General features: G+C 39.1%; 1 protein-coding gene across 1 annotated transcript in view; it reads left to right on the top strand.

Moving 5' to 3' along the window:
* The first annotated feature begins 6,535 nt into the window (after positions 1-6,535).
* SLC41A1 (solute carrier family 41 member 1) overlaps positions 6,536-8,733 on the top strand; it is a 29,275-nt gene continuing 27,077 nt past the window's right edge. Inside the window, exon 1 of the mRNA XM_032218251.1 lies at positions 6,536-6,657. The gene's annotated coding sequence lies outside the window, so the exon portion shown is untranslated. The remainder of the gene's footprint in view (positions 6,658-8,733) is intronic.

Below are 8,733 nucleotides of genomic sequence, written 5' to 3'. Positions count from 1 at the left end.
TCTCATCCATGCTCTGTCTTCTTTTTTCTGTCTGAATTGCATCTGGATCCGATTCTGGATCTTTAGTTAGAACCTTAACCATACATGCGTCTGCATGCACATGTACAACCTTTAAGAACAAAGATGAATATATACAATTATCTTTCTTTGAATTATCCTTACTGAATAAGAAAATACATTCATTTCATTTGGGCTCTGGGGAAGTAGCCAAGCCACCAAGAATGATGGGGTATGGATGGTGTCTCCCTCTTTTTCAGCTATTAAATTAAGCTTTTTCCTCCCTTTAAGACTGCAAAGATTGGCAGAGTGTTCCTTCTTAGAGGAACACTGAGTAAAGCAAAAGGAATCCAAATATATTTTGAAGAGTCAAAAGTGGATGAACCGTACTTCCACCATATGGGGAGGAAGTATCAAATGAAGAGATTAAAACAGCTAGATTTTCTGTTGATTCTGATTGAGTCTGATACTTATTTAAATGTCTTAAAGAAGATTTGTAATGGGAGAAATCTATGGTTCTGATAGCAATAGACCTTGCAGGTATGCCTCAACAATTTACTAAACAATTCCCCCCAAAAAATGTCGTTTTACTTCTGAAATTGCCCTTTCTTAAAAATCTATTTTTGCTACTTATGCTTGGTAAGTATTGATCCCTGTGGAAGTTTTTGCTCACAGGCTGGGCCTGCCCCTTCGCTCAGTTCTGCTGCCATTTCTTAGCCCTGTGGCCTTTGTTGCTCTTCCATACCTCAGCTACCAAAACTAAACCTACTACAAGGCCACCCACCCATCCCTCCCATGCTACTTAGGAGTGGTCAGAGATGTTAAATGTGATAAATGAGGACTGAACAATTGCCATTCTTCTCACTGCAGACAGAGCGCTAATATGGAGGCCTCCTGAGGAATAGAGGTTTGCTAGAATGGCACCTCTCAGAAATACTGCTGTCGGGACATGTTTACAATCGCCCTGCATGGCCTATAGGCCGAGCTGCCATTTAAAGGAACTCATGCTTCATTTCCGGGCTTAGCAGTTTCCCGGGACAGCAGGCTCTACAGATAGCATGAGCTCAGTGTGATGGGAAAGGGAGTGCCGTGCATCATTCTCCCCATTCCCTTCTTTGTGATGGATTTAGGAACAGCAGCCACCAGCACAAAAGGAAATGGTGTCAAACAGGAAGGAAAATGACCACATTAAGGGGAGGGGGAAATGATGGATTTAATGATAGCTCAGCTGGTCAAGCCTGGGACAAAGCAATGCCATGGTCAACGAAGCAGGGAAATTGAGATATGGGCAACTCTTATTGAAACATTCCATTATTGTTTTCACATTTTCTTTCAATGTGTTTCATTATCAATAGGTGGAGTAATAGTCATTGACATTATACCATATACAGTAGGCTAGGATAGAGGGGCTTACTCAGAATTATAGAATCCATTCTCTGTTTGCTTTCTACATATCTCAAACTTCCCTACATTTTCTGCCATTTCTGATCATGGAATAGCACGCAGAAGGAAAGCTCAGCATATTCACAAGAAAATACTCATGGCTGGCTGGGGAATTCTGGGAGTTGAAATGTGTTTGAATATTAGTAGTTGCAACCAAATTGCCAAGCTCAAACCAACAGCCTAATTCTGAGAGTCTCAAAGTTGCCAAGCTTGGACACCTCTGCTTTATGTGGTATTACAAATATTATAAATGCTTTACGCCAGTCTCCTCTTACAAATCTAAATAAGCATTAAAATCCAAGAATCTTTATAGACAATTTCAGTCTCAAACCTACTAGCTGATATCTTATAGCTCTGCAAATTAATAAATATTGATCAGTGGAGCTAGAGTTCCATTTACTTTCTGCTTTAAATGGGTGCCATGTGAAGGTTCAGCTTCAGACATTATTAATGCTTTGGAAATAGTATTCAACATTAAAATTTGGATTTTCTTAAAATGGGTATTCAAACATACATAGGTAGATGCTATATTCCTGATATATTTTTTTATGAATAAAGTTAATAGGCACTCCCTGCATCCTACAGCAGTGCACTAGAAATGTCAATCTGTAATAATGCTTATTTTTTCATAGATAATTCTGATTCATTAGATTGGTATTTATCTCAGTTAACGCTACAGTAAGTCTAAATTAACTAAGTGAGACTGGTTTCTCACCAGACTCATGTTAGAATTGTACCCATAATATTAAAAAGAGAAGCAGTTCCATTAAAAGAAATAAAAAAATGAACATGATTTTTATATTTTATTAAATCAAGATATTCTCAATGAATATAATTGGAGGGGGAAGCCTGAATTTTTATTTGACAGGTGGGTGTTCTGTCATCTGAACAACAACAGCTGCATAGGAATGTAGCCCCGTTACACAGGATATGAGGACACTTTAATCTCAGCTGTGGCTTTAATCCCCACTGAGGGAACAACTGAATTCACAATGGTGGGTTATCTTACATAGCATAAGACCAGCATGTGAAAATGTCATGATGGGACAATTCTATGTTTGCATGTTCTCAGATCAGAGCGAACTGGGCTTATCTCATATACTGAACTTGCAGATAAGGAAATCAAAGACATTTATCCCGCAATACAAAGTTTAGAGCTTTCAACTGTTTCAAAAGTTTGGGTTCAAGCTTAGTAAATATATTGCACTCATAATCCAAAATACACGGTTGGATAGAGGAAAGGCTGAAATAAGGAACTATGCTAAACAGCCAGGAGGTACCCCATGTTCTTCTAAGCCACCATGTGGTTTGTTTGGGACTTACATGTGTGAACACAGCCATTGTCATCTATAAACCATGGGTTTACGGTATATGTCTCCCTCCCCTTATATTATAATTCAGACAATAATATATAGTTAATCAAGATACAGTATATGTAATCCTGACAAATATTTTAAAAAAGAAGTCAATTGAATGCTAATACCTTTTTTCTCTCCCTTGGCATGGATAACATATATTTATGGTAGTCAATATTCTCTTTTCTTAAGTTGTTCTCAAACTCAGAAAAACTAAATTTTTAATTCTAACTTTTACAAAAATGTATCTGTAAGTAAGCATTTCATATTAAAATAGAAGATGATTTAATCATGGAAGCGTTTATGCCTCTCTGAGTTTCAGAAATTTTATCTGAGAGTACTCATACTCAAAAACCCCTAGAATTAATTTTGCCTTGCAATAGGGGTCTCTTTTGGTGCATTCCATTTACTGGTGCGTTCTACTGTTTACAGCTGGCGAATGAGAGGACAAAAGATGGCAGCCAGGGGCACTCATCTCCATGTCTTATTATGCTTGAAAAAAGAATATATATAAAATCTCCAGCTAGTCACTATTTGAGGGAAATGACAAAGCTACACCTCAGGCTATTTAGAACAGTGTTTCTTAGCCATGGCAACTTTTAGATGTGTGGACCTCTGGTTAAGGAATTCTGGAAATTGAAGTCCAAACATCTTAAAGTTGCTAAGTCTGCAAAACATCGGTTTAAGGAGATGGTGGCAAGCAATTTTGGACTACAGAATGGAAAGGGAAAGTCCAACAACTGGGATATGTTTGGAAGTTCCACACAGAGGGAAACCATTCACTCTACATGTCCAGAGTAAGTGCTGCAAATAGCATCGGTAGCATTTCTTTTTGAGCAGGAATCAACTTTCCAAGCCCTGTATTATGCAGACATAAGGAGAAAACATTAATCTCAGTGCAGTTCTTCCGTGCAGACAAAGCCATAGGCTTGGTTTGCACAAGCTAACAAAAATGAGGTTGGCTAGTCTGTAGCCCGGTGTTATTTATTTTAAAAGAAATGCTCCGTTAATCCTAATTTACAGTGTCTCTGAGCAGAAAACAAGATTAAAAAAATACCATCCAATGCAAACAAAAGAGGGGACAAACCAAGCCAGTCCAATTACTTATGATTCAATAGCTGAGGAAAATGAAAATAATTGGATTATTTCAGTAAATCATTACCACAGTTTAGTATGTGATGCCAAAACACCTTAAAATGAAAGCCTTAAATATGCTAACGTAAGAGAAATTGACTTACTTCCAAGTAAGCAGACATAGGAGTAAGAGACACATGTCCTAGTTAAGGCACAGCCTTACAGGAGTCAGGAAAATGATTTGGCTGAAAACCTAATATGGGACCTTGCATTAATTTCATCTGACAAAAAATGTAATCAAAACAAACTTTAGTTAGCATTATTGTTGCTTCCCAAAGTCACTGAAAAATAGTACAGGTAGTCCTCGACTTACATTCACTTAGTGATTGAAGTTACAATGGCACTGCATGACTATTTTTCATATTTATCATGGTCATATGATCAAAATTCAGACAGTTGGCAACTGGCATGTATTTATGACAGTTGCAGTGCCCCTGGGTCAAAGTAAATGGAAAAGTCAGATTCGCTTAACAATCAAGTTACTAACTTAACCACCGTAGTGATTCATTTAACAACTATGGCCAGAAAGGTCACAAAACAGGGCAAAGCTCACTTAACAACTATTTTAGCAACTGAAATTTTGAGCTCAATTGTGGTTGCAAGTCGAGGACTACCTGCATCCTAACTGTGCAAATAAGGAGCAGCCTTAATTAAGCTTTAGAAACACATCTTTATATCTTTATTAGACAGGCTCCCAATGATTCCTTGGTGTTTTTACAATTGTGTTAATAACTGGTAAGATATAATCTTTACCTACTGTATTTTTACTTTGAAAAGAATATGTTATTTTAAGGGAAGGGGAAGAAGGGGGAAAGGGAGAAAGCTAATTCCTCTGTCAAGTTGCCCTCTGAATACATAAAGTAATACTGTATAATAAAGTAATATTATTTCTTTAGCTCTTGCAGTTTAGTACTTCTTTCTTCTAGCATATGCAGAGTGAATGAAACTAGTTATTTAAAAAAAACAGGGATGGAGGTTTTGAAAGTTTTTCATTAAGTCATTTAATTGATATTCTCAGATTATATTTTTAAGCATTCTAGGAAGTCCTTTGCCTTGATATAAATGGAAATCTGTACATTTAGTAGTTAACTCCTTTATGTTTTTTTAAGTGTTCCAGGATTGGTTGTATATGTGCTACAACTCAACAGTAGCATTTGCACACTGGACCATTTCACTTCAAGGTACAACAAATCATTTTAGTGATTCCAGTCATAAACAGAAGGACCAGTTACAAGCCACATGATGATGGTTTTTGGCAGCCTTACAAGAGTGCTTTGCCATTGCTTTTTTCCCTAATGATTTTTTCCCAAAGTAATTTATACCACTGGAATTACCTGGTGGTCTACCATCGAAGTCTTAACACGGTGCCACCATGCCTACTTTTGGGCTCTAATAAGGTCTGTCAAGTGTGGCTACCTATTGAAAAATACAAACCTGCTGAGAGATATAAACACTCCCTTTCTGGGGAACAAAAAACTAATCTATTTGGGAACAAAGTCCTTCTACCTAAGGAGCTAGTTTTTCGGTTTCAGGGATGTTCGCTTTAGGTAAGTGAAAAAACCAATGCAACCCTAAATTGCATTAACAGAAGGATTCAATCAAGATACCACTCTATAAAGCCTTAGTAAGACCAGTTTTGGTCATCACACTATAAAAAAGATGTTGAGACTCTACACAAAAAGTGCAGAGAAGAGCAACCAGGATGATTAGGGGATTGGAGGCTAAAAGATATGAAGAACGGTTACAGGAACTGGGCATGACTAGTCTAGTGAAGAGAAGAACCAGGGAAGACATGATAGCAGTGTTTCAATATTTGAGGGTCTGCCCTAGAGAGGAGGGAGTCAGCCTGTTTTTCAAAGCACCTGAAGGCCAGGCAAGGAATAATGGATGGTAACTGAACAAGGAGCGATTCAACCTGGAAATAAGGAGAAATTTTCTGACAGTGCGAGCAATCAACCAATGGATCAGGTTGCCTTCAGAAGTTGCGGGAGCTTCATCACTGGAGGCTTTCAAGAATAAACTGGACAGCCACCTGTCAGAACTGGTGTAGGGTCTCCTGCTTGGACGGGGGATTGGACTAGATGACCTACAAAGGTCCCTTCCAACTCTGTTATTCTGTGCTGTTCTAAAATGTTGTTCTCCCTCTTACGCTCTAAAGCGGTAGTTGTTTTATTCCGCGTCCTCCTATTGACAAGTCCTTTTCGCTCTCCTAACCCACCTATTGCTGCTGCCCAAATGCTCTTCCCTAAAGCGCCAGTTCCTCGCACGCCCCATTCCGAACAGCTGTCGAAACTCCCCAGGAAAGGAACGCCGCGGCATTCGCAGGCAACACGTGATTGGCTCCCGCTCCGCCAAGCCTGGCAGCCCATTTTCCGTCTCTCTTGACGGCAAGAAGGGAAGGCGCCCTGCAAAGCCCGCCTCCTCCCCTGCTGTGGTTGGCTGGAACGGCTACCAATCCGCTCCAGGAGTTTGGAATTGTCGTTCGTGTCAGAGGTGTGGAACCAATAATCGGTAAACAGGTCGACAACCATTGGATGTAGGTGATGTCAACTCCACCGAATGTGGGAGGGATTTATATTTAACCCGCCTCCCCCCCGCCTCTTTTGCTCTGCTCGCAGCAGCGGCTTCTCGGTCCCAGCTTTAATTGTAAGACAGCGGTTGTAAGGAGAGGGGGGAGTTTGGATAGCGGAATCCAGAAGTGGAATCGGGAAGCCTAATTGGGATGCAGGTAGGTCTCATTCGCTGCTCAGGTGGAACTAAGGCAAGGTAGTAAGTGTTGGAGTAAAGATGCAGTTTCCAGAAGAGGCTTTAAAAGTATAAAGCAGTGGGAAAGGGAGGGGGGTTGTAGTGGGCTATTCAGTGGTGGGCTTTTTTCCGCCTTCCTGCTTCCCTTTCTTTTTCCTCAGTCGCCTTCGCTTTGCACCCAGGACTTTCGGGGAGGGGGGAACCAACTAGGGAGCTTGATTTATTTTGGATAATGGCTGTAGATGCTGGTTAAAGAAATGGAGTCACCATAAAAGTAGACGGCTCTTCTCATCTTTTTTGGTGGGGGAGGGTTACAGTCGCTTATGGGTATCACTTATAGGGGTGCAATTCTTTGGGGAAGGGGAGGTTTTGTTGATGGCAGAGGGAAAAGGAAGGATAAGCAGGTTAGGATGTGTGTTTCTAGTAACCAGGGATCTTTCCCTGGATTGCCTGATAAAGATGCTGACAGTATGGATTAGAGTACCATAAGGAGCATTAAGGAATGTTTCTAACTAAATTATACATAGAGTAAATCTGACTTTCCGAAGGAGGTCATCACAAATATCGAGGGCCTGTGGATGGATCCCCAGGATGTGGTCTGCTAAAAGATACTAAGAAAGGAAGGAAAGGAGATGCATTGAGCTAAGACAGAATATCACTTTCAGAAAGTGTTTGTGAAACTTGATGGCAGCCTATTAAGTTATCTTTATTTTGTGTAGCAGTGATTAAGAAGCCACTGCCTAACTCAGACATAATTATTAAATGTGTATGCTACACATCTCTGGCCGACTTGCAACAATCAATTATAGTAAAATAAAAGACATTAAGAGAAAAGATGGCAAACACCATGAAGTGAGGGGTTTGACTCTCCCTCACTTAAAAGCCTAGGTGAAGATAGCACATTCCAACTTTCTTTGAATATAAAGTTGGATTACATAGCTGTCTGAGAGCAAGTCTCCACCCAGTGTTCATTCCTTATGAACTTTCATTTTAACTGGATTTAATGTCTCTTGAAGGCCTTCTTTCAAGAGCATGTTATTTATTGCTTATGCTAGCATAGCAAGTTTCCAGGTTTTTTGCTTGCTTGTTTCATAAATCAGTAATGCCAACTGCAAATAGAACATAAGGAAGCTTGGCAGTTTCAAAATTTAATACAAAAATATTGTGCCCATGGACCAGTGGGAGCTCATATACTCTTACATAACTTTGACAATATGGTTGGTATTCAATGAGTTTAAAAAAAACTATTCAGAATGATTTCAGAAAAAATATCAAAATTGCCTACCTAAACACAATATAATTGCTTTTAGAATTTAGTATAAAGCAGTTAAAAACATGTTGAGATACGTGTGTTGAAGTGACTTGTTATCTGTAGGATTCCTTGTACACGAATAAAACTAGCTCATTAAATTTCTTCAGTAAATTGTTTTAAGAATTTGGGGAAGTGCACCTACATGAAATGTTGGGGAACTAAAGTTCAAGGAAACTCTTACCTGGCCCTCTTGATATAATGAAACTCTGGCTGTTTTTATATAGTGCACTAAGTCACATTAGCTTAATCATGATTTAGCCACTGTTATGGATGAATTAATAGAGCATACTAAGCCACAAAACACAATGGTGGGATGGGTTAGATCTTTTAGGTTATAGCTGAGTATGTACACATGTTGGTCAAAAATGAAGTTGAATAATTTGTTGCTCAGTGTATTGCAGTGTAAAGCTTGGGTACAACCTTTCTAGTGTGGCCAATCTATGTTTTAGTGTGTTGCATGAGCTTATGAGATAGGGTTAATTCAATAAAACATGGATTAGAGTGTTTATAATCAGAGTCAGAAAACAGAATGTGGAACTTATGCTCTAAAGCAAAATTTATTCAAAACTGTTAGCTGTTGGAGTAAAAAGCATCAAACACACAGCACAGCAGAGGGCAGTAATGTACATACATTAACACATTCATGTTTCTGCTGTAAGTTTCCCTACTTCTATACTTATTCCAGAGAAAAACTGTCAGCGGTTTGGCTTTATGTCCTCAAAATGCTCCAAAGATGTAGCTTATCAG

The sequence above is a fragment of the Thamnophis elegans genome, chromosome 5, assembly GCF_009769535.1.
Source record: "Thamnophis elegans isolate rThaEle1 chromosome 5, rThaEle1.pri, whole genome shotgun sequence".
Taxonomy (NCBI): Eukaryota; Metazoa; Chordata; class Lepidosauria; order Squamata; family Colubridae; genus Thamnophis; species Thamnophis elegans.
The sequence above is the reverse complement of the archived record's forward strand: the minus strand, read 5'-3'. Positions and strand labels throughout refer to the sequence as shown.